A 17,187-nucleotide genomic window follows, 5' to 3' on the forward strand; every position below is an offset into this window, starting at 1 on the left:
CCTTTATTAAAGTCCTGGCTCAACCCGGCATCCAGCCCAGACACCGCCACGGCAACACCCTTGGGCTACAAGATGAAACTCTGTGACTTCACAAACAGACACATAGGTGGCATCACCATCATACACAAGGAATTAATCACCTTCATTATCGCCAATGACGAAACCATGCCAATCATGGAACAACTCGACTTTCAGCTTCTCATCGACCATAAAACCACCATCTAAGGCACCCTGGCATACACAGACCGCCAGGACCGGAAAACGGCCCATGCAACGCTATCACTGAATTCATCACTTGCTTGCCTTCAAGTCTGATCACTAGTCTTCCTGGGAGACCTCCACTTCCTTCTGAACTACTCCGCTGACACCAACTCCACCGACTTCCTAGAAAGATTGGAAAGCATCTGCCTCAAGCAGCTAGTCACTGACCACACGCACGAAGCATGATACACGCTGGAACACGACTTCATGTCCAGCAACAGAATAAGATGCAGCCACACTCCAGAAGTCACCTGGTTGGACCACTCCATCGTACACTTCACCCTTGTCGGACCTTCCGCAACCACCATAGCGCCCCTTACCACAGATAGACCATGGTCACACGGCAACAATGGATCTATGCCCTTAGCATCACTGAGCCCATTGTCACCACCAACTTGGACCAGGCAGTAGAGAACTTCAACACCTGGATCACCAGCGCCTCCGACTGAGTTGCTCCCACCAAACCAGCCAAAACACACATCTACCAAATGAGCCGTGTGGCACACTCCGACACTCAGCACATCAACGTGCAGGTGCAAACAACTGTAAAAAAGATGGCACCAGCCGTAACTAAACCAACGAGCTACCTTGAAATCCTCCCTCAACGACTGCCTGCTCGAGCTTAAAGCCGCAAAAAAAAGAACGCCCGACCCACTGTATCGAGACTAGCGCAAATCAAACCAAGGATCTCTTCACCAGGAACTCTGCGACTCCCACGCCGACAACTTCCACAACAAGATAGCAACCATCTATAGAAACTTTGATCTCCAACCCTCGGACCACCACCGCTGCTCACTGCTTGGGAACAACTGAGCACACTGAACACCACCACTCTCATGAACTCCATCCACTTGGGAGCACCCACTGACCCATGCCCACACCATCTTTTCAACCTCGGAAGAGACGAAATCAACCACCAGCTCACAACCATCTTCAATGCCTCCATAACCACAGCCACCTTTTCTGATGCCTAGAAACGCGTGGAGGGGAGATCACTCCTGAAAAAACTCTTGGCAGGCCACAGCGAGCTCCAGAACTACCGTCCCATTTCATTGTTCTCGTTCTGCGCCAAGGCCTTACAGAAGGCCATCAGCCTCCAACTCACCAAACACCTGGAGAGAAACCACCTACTGGACCCATCCCAATGAAGCTTCAGAGCCAACCATAGCACAGAGACAACCCTGGTCGCAGCAAAACACACAACATCCGCACCCCCACTCGACGGGCGAATCAGCAGCCCTGATCCTGCTTGACCTCTCAGCAGCCTTCAACACAGTCTCCCACCACACACTCCTCAATTGATTATGCCAGATTGGGATCACAGACCATGCATTTTGATGGACGTTATCCTTTCTCACCACATACACCCATAGTCTGCCTCCCTTTCCTCACCTCAAAACCGAAGCACACCATCTGCGGCTAATCCCAAGGCTTCAACATTTACATGACACTACTCGCAGACATTGTCAGATCATACGACCTCAACATAATCTCCTACGCCTACTATACCCAGCTCATCCTATCACTCTCAGCGAGGGATAACTGCCTGAAGCTCAATATGGACAAAACTGAATTTCTAATCTTCAGTAGACACACCGCCCTCTGGAATGACTGCTGGTGGCTGATGGATCTCGGACCCTCCCCCACCCCAAAAGAAAATGCCCGCAACCATGGCATCCTCCTGGACAGCAAAATCTCCATGAAACGTCGGGTCAACGTTCTCTCCTTAGCCTGCTTCCACACGTTCTGGAAAGTGTTCAAGTGGCTTCCCATCAACACCAGGAAAAGGGTGGCATAGACCCTTATCACCAGCCGACTGGACCACGACAAGGCACTCTATACACCACCACCGAACTCAAAGCATATACTCCAGACGATCCAGAAGGCAGCTGCCAGATTGATCCTCTACCTGCCCACGAGGGCCCACATCACCTGTTGCGCTCCACTGGCTCCCCGTCCAGAAACTATGCCAATCCAAGCTTCTGGCCCACGCCCTACAAAGCCCTCCCCAACCAGGGACCCACCTTCATGAATGACCATCTGCATTTACACCGACCTCCAAAGAATCTCTGCTCTGCACGCCTTGCCCTAATACAGATAGCATTCATCCGCTGCTGCCATTCAAGAGGATGCTTTTTCTCCCACCTCGATACCAAAGCCTGGAACGCCCTGCCCTCCCCCTGCACCTCCTCAATGCACTCTTGCTGACCCACTTCAGGAAGGGATTTAAGACCTGGCTCTTCGACTGATAGCTTCAACTTAGCACCTGGGTACCCACTTGGGTGATTAGCTCATGTAGTCCACAGTGTTTCACAGGTCCTGTCGCAGCAATGAGACCTGTATCCCTCTACCGTCGATCCTCCCCTCTAAGGGCATCGATAGGTTTTGGATTGCCTGCCGTATAGCCACTGAGGGAGTCAGATCCACAATTGCTGTTGGTCGTGAGTGCACCTCTGGCCTGGTGAATCGGTTAATTTTCCCTTTGGAAGATGTTGGTGCTCCACCGCCTTTCACCATAGTGGTCAGCGCCGCTCCCACTATACTCTCACTGCTTCTCTCCTTCAAGACTGCCAGAGGGGGAGGACTTCGCAGTCCCGTTTGCAGGACTCACGCCATCCTCTCATTTAAAATTTGTCGTCCTGACCTTAATCCTTCGTATTTGGCACCCAAGGCGCAGACCCAGGCGTTCCAGTCAGTCCCATGGTTGGTGCATGAAACTCTTAAATGTCCCAGCCTCCTCCCATCTTTCAATGTCCTCCAGTTACCACATTACCCTCTGCAGCCCTCAATAGTATTCCTCCGTTCAGTCCAGCAGCGGTGTTGCTGGGAAGCGCAACGTCCTGCTCAGTGGGAGGTGACACATATGGTCAGTACGGGGATCAGTGTAGGCCACTCCTGAGGCCTCACATCACCCCGCAGGCTCTCTCCCGTAGGTTGTGGTGAATGATCAGGCAGTTGTGGGGGATCCACCAGGGCCAGGAAAAACCACACACTGGAGGGGGGGGATTCTCGTGCTGTTTCTGGCTCAACAGGACCCAAGATTCTTTCTGGCAATGCAATCCTCCTGCCTCTCTCTTGTTCGTTCTCCTGGCAGTTATCGTATCCTGTGTGCATAGGCAGCTACATCACAGTGGCCTGCAGTTACTTTTCACCCATGAGCGGGGTGGAAGGACCCACGCGCTTCACCCCAAGCATGACTTGCCTGCTGATCTCCCAGTCTAGCCCCTGAAATAGCCCTAGAATGAGCAAGGGCAGGCCAGATGCACCACACCGGGCACGATCATTTAGTAGGGCCACTGGAGTGCGATGGCCCAAGCTAAGCACTTCAGACCCCCAGTGGTGGTCTTGGTCTCCCGCCATCCCAGGGAGCCATATGGCTACCCTGCTTACAGGTTGTAATGTTGCTTGCTGACCACCAGGTCCCCACATGCGCCTTCTTCTCAGCTCACGGGGCACATTGAGGTGTTAAAATGCTTCTGGAACTACTTGTCTCTCAGGATATTTTATTGGTTATAAGGTGCTCATACAGAACCTTACTAAACTGTGATGCCTCGCCACTCATTTAGTTTGACACCTTAGCAGGATGTGGGTGAACAGTAGAGGTGAGAGAGAGGATCAACTGAGGGAAAAAGAAGTTTTAATATAATTGCATGTTTCAATTAACTTGCTTTTGAAACCTTCATAAATATTGATAATCAGTTTGGTGTGTGCTGTTCGATGTGATCTGATGATTTTGGCCATACTTTGAGAAACATAATATATGCTTTAAATGTAATTTCTGTCCATTTCTTAGGCTTTTGCAGCAGTTTAACCATTTTTCCTGTTTCAAAAAAAAGAAATTGATAAAATGTCATACTGATCAGCGGGGCTGATGGTTGGTGGGGGGGGGGTGTCACGGGGGTCCACTAGCCCAGCAACTGCCACCCTATCCTTTTGGGGTCGGGGAGCCAGCAGCCACTGTCTAATACCCCAGTCTGCCTCGCCTCCGGCAGCAGCCTCCAAGCTTTAGTTTGTCTTAAGCATTACACCACCACTCTCTGGGAGGCAGAATCAATCGATGTATCCAGGGGTGACTGGCTGGTTCTTTCCTGTCAGGAAGGAGCAGATCTATTTTTGTTTGCCCTTGGATTCGGATGTCCTGTAGGTGTTGGATGAGGATAGAGTAGAAGACTGTTTCTTTCCCTTGAGAATATAAAACATGAAATATCTTGACATGACAATAGTTCTGCCCTCCTCACCAGCCTTAACTTTATTTTTATGTGCCCTACAAAGAACTATTCTTTATTCTACTACCAGATTTCTTACTTGTGTTATTTGCAGGGGATTCTCGTATCCTTAGTCAGATAATCTCTTCCGCACTCCTATTTTTAAGAGTGCCAACTAGGCAGATCCTTATAGCAAGTGGTATAACAGTATACATTGCTCTCCCTCTTCACACGAATGCTATTTCCTTCCAAATTTTGACATGTTTTCGAAAGAACAGTTTTCTTTGAGAACCCTTTGCACCCCACTGCTGAATCACACAATTTCTGAGTACAATTTCAGTGCCGCTCTAGTCTTGTTCTCTCTGGCTCTTACCTGGTTTTAGACTGCAGACATTCTTATTTTCCTCACTCGTTCGTAGTTGTCGCTGTAATGATGTAATGTACATCTCCAGCAAACTGAATAAATGCTGTGCCATGATCCTCCTGGCTTTGATTTCACCATTATAGCAGTCATGCACCACCTCAGTACAGAATCTCACTTGTCTTTATCTTGAACCATGCTGATGAATATTCTCTTGGATTTCAGTTTGGAACGGTAGAGATTTATTTTAATGAAACAAATTGAATTTGTCAAGAGGTCCAGAAAATCCACAATCACTTTTTTCATATACGGTTGATAAAAGATACTATTGGTGATCTTGAACCTTAAACTGATCTGTATAAAAAGAATACAATGTATTAATCAAGAAACCTCTTAAGATAATCACAGAACTTTCCAAACCAGGCAAGGTTTTGCTCAACGTTCTGTGCTGAAGTTATTTCAGAGATTTTGAAAACCCTTAGTTTCCCACCAATATCTTTCAAAGCAAACTGATCGGGGTGATTGGAACTCAAACAGTGTTTCTCTACAAGTTCAATTCTCTCTATTTAGTGTGTTTTTACAGTACTTCTTAAAGGAACAAGTTCGTTTTCTCAAACCTGGAAGCTGATAGGCTTTCGACATCAGTTTCAAAGCCAAAAATATTTTACTCTGTTTTAACCTTTTAAGCCTCTGATGGGATTGGATACGTTATTTTATGTGTGTAAATAAGCACACTCTTATTTGAGCTGGTAGACTTTACCTGATGCAGATTTCGATGGGTGGTTTAGCAAAAGTGGGAAAGAACAGCTATTGACGTCCCTTTCACCTAGGTGTGCAGAGTCTTAAGAGAAAACAAAAATGTTTTTTAAATTAGAGCTAAATCCTTTAGATACATAGTTTTCTGTACCATTGATAATCAATATAATTTTGAGAATAAGTTTCATGAAACGTGAATGACCTGTTGCAAACTGTTAAATAACGAAAATAATCATGTACTGTGTGATTCTGAGATAGAGGTGTCATTATTACGACAAACAAATCCTCAAAGCCAGATTCAACTTCGTCATTCAGTCTGGACTGTTTTAGCTGTGGTCAACAGGCATGAAGTTAGGACTTGAGGCATTGCAAAACTAATATGAAAAAAACAATGATTGAGGTCACTGAGACTAAGATTGATTTAATGTTAGATGGACAGCTGCTGCTCTTGGACATAAGAGAACCTTACCATTGCCAGCATTTCTGGCCCTACGATGAGTATCCTTCATGTTATTGGCTACTAGCAGTTGAACTAGCCACTATGAACAGTGTCTGTTGTTGCTGTTGATTGAAATATAACTTCACCAAAAGACTAACATCCCGTGATAAACTAAAGGAACTTGTCTTGGTGTTAACTCATACACTCAATCTAGATATATTTTGTGCAACAAACGCAACTGAATCCGGTCCCATTTATTCTGTGTAATACAGGTCTTTAGCTAGAATTATATTTTCCTATTTCAAGATGCTTTTTGCATACGAATTCTCCTAGAATCCCTTATCTAACCATTCTATGCTCCCACTTTAAATGTCTCACAAACGTTCTATAGCTACACAAAAAACCTGTGTAGTCTGAGTCAGTCTACTACAGGATTCAAATTTTGTATTGCATATTCATACCTCATTCAAAGATTGCGTTGTTAATTTAGGATCTGCTCACATAAATATTTTATTGAACGAGACTATAAAGTGCGGGTAAAAACATAAAGATGACGACAAATCTACTTGTTGGACAAGAATGCACAATGCCAGAGTATATTCGAAACTTAGCTTGTCTTTACCACTAAAACAGCTGAAAGTTCAGTACTTTCAACAAGTGTTTTCAAACTTGCCAAATAAGAAAGCTCTTCCTTGGATAATCATTGTGCAGGAAAGATTACCAGTGGGATGCAAAACGTCGTAAATGCTATTTTCTCAAACTGTCTTAGTAGTACAATTCCATCCGTTATATCAAATGGATGTACCTTTTTGGAGTTCTTCTTATTTTACATGTTTATTACCAACTATTTTTGTACTCTGTGTTTGAACTGCTCAAGATCTTGGCCATATGCAAAACTCTTTTGGTGAGCTGCAATCTGCCACCTTAAGTTCTACATTGTCTCAAGGTTTATCTGCACCACTGACTACAGAGATAATCGCAACAAAATTGGTTCTGAAAGGCAAAGCCGCTGGCCTTGATTGCTTTTCTGTTGAAACTATCAGTTCTTAGTGGAACAAACGGTAAACCAGTTTCTACTTGTATATAAGGAATGTTATAATCTGTGTTCCCCAAATCCATGGCATGAGCCATCAGTCTGTTTTTTTGGTTAACATACTAAGATAAATTATGCCCCTTTACAGCCAATGTTCTTAAGAAATAGATGTCGTAAAATGTACGTCAAAACCTTAGCTGACCAGTTACAGGGACCACTCAATGAAATTACTCATAATAAGCATCTGGGTTTAATTGGGGGTCACCAATTTAACGCACGTCTTTCTTCTTGGAATACTTTGACTGTGCTGCTGGAAGTAAACGCCCCCCTATTCAACGCAGAAAAAAAACACCTTCGACTTTGGATACTATTCATACTGGGATACTATGGTATCCGGGTGCCATTTGTTACAGGAGTTACCTTTTGCCACAGTCCTATAGCCTCTAAATGGCTGTTGAAGTCATATATTCAATACTTCAATGGTACTGTCAGCACTGTCCATTTCACGCGCTCCTATTTTCCTTTTTATTGAACTGTGAAAATCTACGCTTTGGGAGAAATTTACACGGATAGGTTTTCAGATACTTCTCCCAATATTAAGCTCTATGCTGATGATTTGTGGGTCCTTTCTTCCAACTCTGCAGCTTTACCTCAATCATATGACTAAATGTGACAGTGATGATGGTTTAGTGATCTTAAACTGTAGCAATGCATTTTAATTCTGAATCTAATGTCCTCTAATGCCTTGTTTGTTTTTTATGGCTAGTCATGAAAATTTGCTTTTGTTAATGTTATCCTACTATTCAGCCCTCTCGCTGCAGTCTTGTCTTTGTTATATTTACAGGTTGTGTCAATTTTGTTCTCACATGATGCAAGTCTCTACTCTAATTGTAAAGGGTTCTGAAACCGAATTTGGGTTGAGTTGGTGCTGTTTATTACGATTTATAAATAAAGCAAGCGGGTGGTATGGTATGGTACGGGAAAGAACAAGCAGTCACTGACAACTGGTAACAGCACGCCACGTCTTGACCACACCCAACACCAATTCAGTGGTATTCCTTTTGATGTAAGAGGCATTGATGATTCTCAAGCCTAATTGTTTCATGCCTCTGCAGTAAGGCAGAAGTTCTCTTTACTTCTGACCATGTCTTTCTTGCTAGGAAGGCTGTCATTTTATTGACAGTGCAACAACAGTACCCCATAAGGGTGGTGCTACAGTTGGTCAAATAGAACAGAGTGATGAACCACATGCTATGTGTCAAATATTTATGAAAGCTGACCACATCCCTCTCCTGATGGACACGGTTGACGCTCCACTAAAAAAAGGATACTAGCCAAGATGTACCTTGTGCAAAAGAGTGCAGAAAATGGACTCCTTATGGTATAAGGGACTTGGGTTGTGCCAGATTCGTAGCTTGCAACCCAAACCAAGATCAAGGTAATGAGGTCCTTGCTCTGATTCACGAATGTGACTTCATTGTGTCTGGTCATTAACTGTAAGAATACCTACTTCCATATTCCAAAGCACATGGCATACGTTTTCTTTGTGTTGGTCGGCAAACATTTATAAATTGATTTACTACTATATAGTAAAAGTAAATCTTCAGCCTAAGCCAAATATCTGTACAGTACCTGTAGGTTAATAGTGGAGAGGTTTGTCTCTGGAATGCTGGAGCAGCATAAACTGGACCATTTAAATGCATCTTTGGCAGTTTTTAACACCATGGCATTTCAAAACGCCTTTATTCTTCAACATTGTGAATAGTAATGAAATAGTTGGGAGTAATGGTCTCGTGTCTTAGCTTTGCTCACTATGAGACCACTTTGGCCAGTATTCACAATTGCAGAGGGACTGGAAATATTCAGCGGTCGATTTGCATTGAATACAAAGTTCCTGCAGTTGGTGTATACTACAGAAGGTAATCCTAGACATATATTCCATGGACTCAGATCCCAAGGCAACTGCAGCAGACTTCTCAGGGTGTTCATGGGGCACTGAACTTATATGCCAGAGGACAGGGGCCATGTTCCTCAGACGATTCTCCTCATACTATAGTTGATCGGACCAGCGCTGAAAGGCTTTCAGACCCACATAGAAAGCAAGGTGTTACAATTTGTGACTGACCACATCAATTTGTTGTTTTAGCCATGAAAAAAAGTAGTGTGAATTAAACTGCAGTTGCTCTCCTGATTCATGCAAAAGACTTAATGTAGCAGTCCGGAGCAGAGTCTTTGTGAAGACTTCAGGAATATGCTGGGCTACTAATATTGCAGAGACTCTCCGCATTAATAAATAAAAATATTTTTAGGTCTTGCCTAGGGACAGCTTACGTTAGTTCATTAGCCTTAGGTTTAAATAAAAATTATAGTAAAAACAAATATATTTAATATGCACACATGCAGCGGCTTTTGGTCCGCCATCTTCGCTTATTATCCTTTGAAGCGTCATTTGTATTTTTGCTTCTTTGTACTGCAGCATACATTGGGGCAGCCCATTTCAGCTATTGGCTTGCTTTCCTATTAGTGAGGGCATTTTGCTTCTGCAAATCTACCTTTAAAAACAAAGTACTTCAGTGGGAGTGCTGGGGGAACAGCAGTTTCCCACTCGCGGTCAGTGGCCCCCTTACTTTCCCCGCTGCAGCTTACAGTGCGGCACCTAGCTTGCAGCAACTGCAGTTTCTTTGGCGGTAATTTTTGAATGGTTTACCAATTGGTTTATTATTCCAATATGGCCATGTTTTTTCTCAGTGTTTGGGCTATCTTAAGCAAATATCGAAGTATCCATACCCAATTCAAGAATACAGACGATACTTATTCTTAGATAGGTAACACTCTTTGAATGTTTTCGGTGTTACAAGATGGCAGATATGTTGATTCTATACACTTGGGTCCACATATTACTCACAGGCATTGGCAAAGCCATTAACTCGGCCGTGTGTTAGGATTGACATTTTTCTTTTGGTTATTTTTCCCTTACTTTTGTCTTACTTTCCTTTCTATTCTTTTTGCTTTCTGTAATTGTTTTTGTGCTTTTTTCCTTCATTACTATAAAATAAAACTGCTTGAAATTGAAAAAATGTCAAGAGAAGCCAAGTGTTTCTAACACTGCTCTGCTCTCCTTCAACTATGCCGGCTTGACTTGTCTCATCTGTTAAAGAGAATAATTGTATTTAAATTAAATGAAAAGTAACCCTACATTTGTCTGTTTTCTTTTTTTTTTAACAGGGACTACTATGATCTGGGTATTTGTTTGAACAAACGTTTTAAAATGAATGGTAAGTTTTTTTTTTTTTTTTTCCCTGTGTGTATATAGTATATAATTAACTTTTGTTTAGAAGTATATTTATTGGTATTATATAAATTACTTCTCTTAAACCCAGTGTACATTTCTGGTTGATTTTATGTTGAAATTCGTATGCATGTCTACATCAGAAAATGTACTCTGTGAAATACATTTCTAAATCTTTAAATGTTGGTAAATTCACATGCCCTCTGTCAAGTGTTGCTTTTGACATAGTTTGGTAGATGGTTTTATTTTTATGCTGAAATTATCTACCATATTATAAGTGCTACACAGTTTTATTAAAGATATTCTGCAGGAAAGACTATTCCTGTCTTATTGCTTTGTTGTGAAAGATGTCTAAATGACTGGATGTTTTTAATATAAATTGCGGGGGTATGCTTAACATTGATTATGATAGCAAAAGATTGTCTCCTACCCAAATTGTCTTTCACAGAGAAGCAGAAGTCTTTATTGAAGAGTAGTCACGTGGCTCTTAATATTGGAGGCATGGTATTGATAGACGAATAGCAAGCTTTTTGTTATCTCTAAAATCATATGAAACAAGGGCTCTATTGAAGTTGAGCCTTTTAATAGTATTTGATCAACCTGCCTATAGATCTTCCCACACAATTGTATTTAATTACGTTTAGTTTTGGTTACAAAGAACCATAAAATACAACGTATTCATATTCAGAAAATTGAAAATCAGGCATAGGTAAATTACTCCAGTTCATGGCATCATGCATATCGCATCACAAATGAAGTGACACATGCATTGTTAAATGATGCTATAATTTTAACAGTACTACTTCTGAGGTATGGTAGTTCATTTCCCTTCTTATCCTTATTAGATAGATGGAGCTTCACATCTATGATGGCACAAATCCTATTCTTGGTTGTAAACAGTATTCAGTGGAAGTTATTTCCTAGTCCTAAAATCTCATACTTCCTGTAACCTCTAGATTATCTTGTATGTTCAATCCTATAAGTAATAAATACATCAATCATTTTATAGTACACGATCAACAAAGCTTTTTCCAAATGTCATGCATTTCTTCCAGTCCATTGAAATTAATCTTAATTTACCAGAATTCTAGAATATCAAGCTTAAGACTTATTATGTATTACTATCCCACATGTTCTTCCTTTGTCTGGCTAATAAAATATTTTTCTGCAAATTGTTTCCCGATGCCCTCTTTCTTGATAAACCTTTTACCCTTGCTTTCTTATAACAAAAAAAACTGCAATACCTATTCTTTATGCTCTCCAGTCCACTTTTTCCAGTATATTTGATAGCTTTATTGTAGTGACTTGTGTATTTCCTAGATACAGTTCCTTTCCACATGTAATAAAGATTGGGCGAAGTTTTCTTGTGTTTAAATTTAGTATAGTAATCTTCTGTTATATACATGATCTTACCATGGGCAGGGGCTTGTGGTACATGCCAGGGATCACCAAATAAAGACCCAGATTTTGCCCTATACACCATCGCCATTGTTTCAACAGTGTAATTCTGAATCTGGTGTCCACAAGTTACAGTGCAAATGTTATCTTTTTTTTTTTTACTCTGTTTCTTTCGGGACAGATTACTGGCAAATCTGATCTCTAAAAATTCTTAAGTAATTACATTTTCCATTATACCTTGACCCTGGGCATGTAGTTTGGTTGATTTCACAGTGCCTACTTCGGTCTCCTTACTTTTATTGACAGCTGTGTTCAGACGTTTCTCTGTGATAAAAAGTTCTTAAGCATTTCAGTCTATGCAGAGTTCTACCTGATTTGCCATTACCATATCATCTGCAAATATTATAATTGATATCCTATTCCACACCCTAAATATAGCACAGCATATTCTTTCAGATCAAGTTGAACATATTGAATTAATACATAGGTTAAACAATACGGGCACCAGTACTGCCAGCAGACCCACTTGTTTACTACACATCTTTGTCTGTTCCTAGTCTTCTCACAAATGCAGTGTTATCGTTGCACAATAACATTCAATTTTATAAATTTTTTTGTATTCTCGTACCTTGAGTAGACTGATTCATTGCATTGAGAAGCCTATTAACTACTATAAGTTTTTTACACGGTATCCGTAACAGTATCTTTAAGTATATTTAATGAGTTTCACTTTCAAAGTTCAAGCTTGTTTTCCATTTTTATAAGACTTGAAAAAGGTGTCATTGGCGCTTAAGTCATCTTCACTAATCAGCTGTTAACTTGGTTTCAAGCTTAAAATGAGCAAAATTGAATTTGAATATAAAATATCCAGTACCAAAGGACATAAGACAAAGATTGGCTTTTATGTATGCCAGGTGTTCAGCAATCCCATTTTAATATGATTTATTTAGGTTGTAAGGATGGTTCTGCAGCATACATACATTCAATAACTTTACTGTGCGGAATTGATTTTGAGATGGGAAATAATATAGAAAAGAGGATTTGTTGAACTTAGTACGTGCTGTATTGTAAATGCACATTTACTTTTTTCTGTGGGGACACAGACCAGTCTTTTTAATCTAATTAAGTCGCATTTCTTGGAGCTTTCAAATCCTTGAGTAGATTCACAAAGGAAAATCTTACCCTTCTGTGCAAGTTTATTTTTTTTTTCTTTTTTTTTTATTCCTAAATTACGAGTTTATAGTACATTTATGACTTCCGAAAACTCTGCACATCCTGGCCTAACTTTTTATGTGCAGAGTTCTCTGCCCCACTGTGGATAGCCCTAAACTCGTCGATTGTGAATACAAAAATCCTCTTTTGTGTTTATGACTCGGGCCCCATGTGTATTACTTATTCCTGGATAAGAAAAAGCACAAAAATACACAGTTCCACGTCTGCCTTTTTTAAGTTGGTGCATCGAATAGGGGTTTTGTTTGAGAATTGTAGTGACTAACCGAATGTTGACGTTCCCTAATCTGAAAGCCTTATGATAAGGTAGCTGTGCACATGAGCACAGAGCATCTCCGATCTAACCTGAAACTAACACTTGATTCAACAGCTTGTTCGAAAACTGTCCTGGCTCACGGTTTTCAAATATTTTACTGAAAGATGCAATTTCTGAAACTTTAACAAACGTTTGCCTGCGTTACGCATAGAATAATTTCAATTTTCAACAGTTGTTTGGTTCTGTGTAATGTTGCATACTTGAAGTGGGAGGCACATGAGAATATACACCAACACCAGTGGTGACGTTTGAGTTTGTAATTTTTGCATGGGGGGGTAAAACGCGGGACATCGAGAAATGAAAAATCCAGTTACAACTAAACTATAGTTTTGATGGAAAACCTTTCAATTTGTTGGAACAGAGATGATATATAATGTTTTAGATTTTACATTTTAGCACCTGAACTTTAAGAATTTGCAAATTAGCGAACGTTAGTAGCCACCTACTGAGATTGTTACTGAGTTTTTCTCCAGTTCCCTGCCTAAAAGACAGTCTTAAAAACTGTTCTCTTCTCTACACGAGGTCTCCATTGAAATGGTGCTCTCTTTGGAGGTGTGGTAGAACAGAGACTGCCTTAATAGATTAGTTCATCAGCATCACATTGGTGTGGGTGATGTGACCACAACAGTCCTTGCACATTTGGTTACATTAACCAGTTAACGCAAACAATTCCAAGTAAAAATGTTCTAGAGGCTCTCTGCTTTTCCCACCATGAACCGCTAGGCAGATACCCCTGTCTAATCGACTACCACTGAACTAATGTCCCAAGTGTCTTAACAATTGACACACTCCTCATCGGACTATCAACTGAACACAGACATAGGCCTCTGGTGTACACCACCACTACATATTGCTTTTTCTTTACATTTAACCACTTTTAAGGATTTACGTGGTTCTGCTATCTAGTCTTTCCTGCAGTATTTTCATATTTACATTCTTAACTTCATCAAACGTTCCACCAATGTTGTTAGCCTGTGAATTTGTTTCCGATCTATTTTTATCCTGTCCCTTCAAGAAAAAGATGTGGAATAGTGAGTGAGAGAAATACTAGCATAATCTCAAGGTTCCTCTTCTGTGTGGTCACTTGTTAGACTTTGCTTCTCATTTTAAGATTTTAAGCTCTGTTTCTTGCTCAAGGAATGGGTGTGCTATTAGAGGGAAACTTTTTGTGTGGTTCCATTGAACTTACTCGACGAGCGCCTCGCAGGTCATGCTTTTGAGTTTTTAAATCAGGACTCAATTTTTTAGAGTTTAAAACTCAAAGACAGATTTCTGTACCATCTGCAAGTAAAACACACCTACAACTCTTATGTCAGTTTATGAATGTTTCCAGAAATTGTTTTGTGGCTCCACAGTTGTCACTTGCTTTTCTCTGAACGGACTTGAGTGTATATTGTCTACCATCATTTTCTCAATTGTTACTAACCCGTCAGCTTGGCTTCTGTAAACTGTGTTTTTTGAGGAAAGATATTGAACGCTTTGCAGAAGTAACGCATGCCAGCTGTGGTATACTTTCCTTCTCATCTAAATGAAACTGAAGCGCTTTCCCAGCTTTTTTTCCCAGCTTTTTTTCCATTTGGGAAAATTGTGCTCCCTTGGATTCTGTTTCAGAATTTTCAAGTCATCAATATTTTCATTGTTTTGTGATTTCAGTGCACTAACTACTCTAGTCAAAGTAAATTACAGGAAAATACTTTGTTTTTAAGGCCTCAGTATCGTGACATCGACAGTGTGTCTAAACCTTCAAATGTTAATAGATTCACATGTCCTCTGCCAGGTGTTGGTACTTGTCAATTAGTTAACCTATGAATTCAAGTAAAGATAATTGGCTGGAGTAGAAAATATAATTTCTCTATTAAATAGTTTATGCTGCTTAGTTCATCTCTACATTTTATTTATTTTTTCACCGCCTATCCTTTTAATAAAAAGATAGTGGCATTAAAGTAGTTTATGATGCGGCGCACTCCATGCATTTATACATACACAGATATGGTTATTTTAATGCTTCACATATCAGCCATATGGCTCCTTGGAACATTTTTAAGTTAGACTCTGATCAATTTAGAGTTTGACTTAAGAAGTGTATTGTCTTTTACTTGGATATCACCCAGTGTGACTGTGAAAGAGCTAAGAGTCAGGTTTGATTCCTGAAGCGTGGTGGAACGGGACAGGGAAAAAGTATATGTATGTGGCAGGATTATGTCCTGGAAGCTATTTGCCTCTCCCTACCTGATATCCTTGGACCACTATGTCCATTAGTACCACCACTCATGGGCTCTGTGACGGCTTGCTGAACAAGTGATTTTCGGAATCTGTTGATGGGGTTCTATGGTTGTGCTCTTTAGGGTGGATTAAGTGCCTACCACATCCTGGAGTATCTACGCCAATGGTGCAAGTCCTGCACTTTTGGGGGAGAGCGAAGGGAGAGGGTTTGGACTGATTGTCCGTTCGCTGAAGTGGTTTTGATTTGGCAGGCATTGGGGAGAGGGTCAGGGACTGTGGTTGCAGGTAACCTATATTCTTGCTCTGGGAGTCCTTCTGTACACTGCAAAAATATTCAATTTAATCTTCTGCCTAAAGAGAAAAAATGTAGTACTTTGAATAAAAGCCTGCATGTGTTTACATTGTTTCAGAGTAAAGTATTGTTTGGATGCCTGACTTTTGAGAATTTTACAGCCCACCTATTTTTGGAGGGGGGGGGGGGTGGGGTTGGTGTAGATTACATTGAGGTAATCCAGGATCCACATAACTGAGGCTCTCATCAGTTTAATTTAGTGGCTGGGTTGTAGGAGACGTCTGATCTTTCTGATTAAGGGAAGTTTGTACTCTTGACTGCTGCTTTTACGTGGTTGGGGAGGCAGGGTGTCCGAATGAACTTGAAGACTCTTAATTCTCTCATACAGTTGTATTTACGGTACAGGCAATTTATGTTGCTGGCCGGATAATTACATTTTATGAGCTCATATGTATGTGACTACATTGCCTTTTTTTCGTCGTATAAATGTGTAACCTGCTTTGAATATAATTTCTGATGTTTTTTTGTTAAAAATTTACCTTAAGAAAATGTGTGCGATTGATTTATTACAAATGCATGTATATGTAAAGTTTTAAACTTGATACTTAAGGTAGATTACCTGTGCTTTTAAATCCTGAATTATTCTGCATTCCAACACTTTATTTTATTTCTTTCTATAAAGAACACTGGGCTGCTGACATTCAAGTGAAGAAACATGTGGGAAATTCAAGATGGTGGTTCAAATTCATTGCCTGATTTGGAGAATAGCAACATGGACTAATCATTGCGCCCTATTTTATTTTCCCATGAAGAATAAAATATTATACAAGGATTGCCTCCACAATACTCGACTAGATTTCTGATCAGCATGTTAAATGAACTCCTGCTTTCCAAAGATCACACAGATGTTTTTTTTTATAAGTATTTGTCTGGACTTTCTAATTTATATTTTTACTGCATATTTTGTAGCTTCACTTATCAATTTGAAATGCATAACACTGGATAATACTAAATGTTCCAAGTATGAGCCAAAGACCTAAAATAATTATGTATTGAAAATAAAAGCTGTTGCATTAAATTTTCTTTTTTTGTGTTCTATGTATCTGTTATTAAACCATTCTCTTCCATAACTGCTCAGTGTGGTGTCTGGGTGAAGAGAGGGGATTGTTGAGCAACTGGATAGATTGTTTTACTTAAACAGTGTAATAAAGTGGAGATCTTTTATTTGTGGTCATGGAGTTTTGAGTTGATCATGATTGAACCTGATCCTAATTGGCATGGTGAAAATTGACATTTCATCACTACACTGTTCTCCTGCAACAAATGTTAATGCAATGTAATTGCCTATCTTGTGTTTGACAGTGTTTCATCCCATTTCTCCAAA

General features: G+C 40.6%; 1 long non-coding RNA gene across 4 annotated transcripts in view; it reads left to right on the forward strand.

Annotated features, from left to right (window-relative positions):
• Positions 1 to 16,881, forward strand: part of LOC146860580 (uncharacterized) — a 67,076-nt gene extending 50,195 nt beyond the window's left edge. For all 4 annotated transcript variants that reach the window (XR_014978832.1, XR_014978833.1, XR_014978830.1 and 1 more), the window contains exons 5-6: positions 10,281 to 10,330; positions 16,486 to 16,881. This is a non-coding gene — a long non-coding RNA (uncharacterized LOC146860580). The remainder of the gene's footprint in view (positions 1 to 10,280; positions 10,331 to 16,485) is intronic.
• Positions 16,882 to 17,187: the final 306 nt, after the last annotated feature.

This window comes from Triturus cristatus, chromosome 3_1 (genome assembly GCF_964204655.1).
Source record: "Triturus cristatus chromosome 3_1, aTriCri1.1, whole genome shotgun sequence".
Taxonomy (NCBI): domain Eukaryota; kingdom Metazoa; phylum Chordata; class Amphibia; order Caudata; family Salamandridae; genus Triturus; species Triturus cristatus.